Here is a 738-nt window from a genome sequence, read left to right as displayed (position 1 = left end):
TATCGAGATCTCCGCGTCAGAGACATCTGGTGTGAGCCAGGTTTTTGTGAATGCGATTATGGACGGTTTTTCAAAGCAAGCTGACTGTTTGACATCGCCGAGTTTGTTGAAAAGGCTGAGGCAGTTTGTGTACAAGCATTTCAACACTGCCTCTGCTTCCTCCGAGGGTGAGGAGCCGAAAGTTGAGTGACCAGGCTGGTTAAGAGACTTAATAGTTGTGCACCAGGTTTGATTCTGAGTCCAAGGCTCCAAGGGGGCCTCTGTAGCGATGTCTGCTTCCGGGCATTGTGGTTTCTGGCGGTGCTTTTCGTCTGCGAGGTCTTTTTTGGTTCCGTGAGAGCTCGGGTTGCTCGGGCTTTTTGGCTCTCGAGGACGGAGTTTTTTCCCCATGGGCGAAAATTTCGACTGATGCTGTTTGAAGCTCTTTTAGCATCCGTTTTTGGTCGACCAGATTTGCTGTTGATCAAAGGTTTGCTGCAAGCTTTCGCCTTTCTCGATCCTTGGGCGTTTTGGCGGGGTTTAACCGGAAGAGTGCCTCTCCGAGGCCATGAGCGCTGGGTGGTGGCACCAAGAATTAATGATTTTGTTGGCGTTCCCAAAAGGCTCGTTTTTGCGGAGGACTGCACCTTAAATCCAGCCAGCAGTTTTCTTATCTGGCGAACTTTTTGTGGCTTGTTTTGCTGCAGTCGCTCTTCTTTCGTGTTTGTGTGGACACCCGATCCGCCGGCGATCAGCGTG

The sequence above is a fragment of the Opisthorchis viverrini genome, assembly GCF_000715545.1.
Source record: "Opisthorchis viverrini unplaced genomic scaffold opera_v5_46, whole genome shotgun sequence".
Taxonomy (NCBI): Eukaryota; Metazoa; Platyhelminthes; class Trematoda; order Opisthorchiida; family Opisthorchiidae; genus Opisthorchis; species Opisthorchis viverrini.
Note: the sequence above shows the minus strand (reverse complement) of the source record.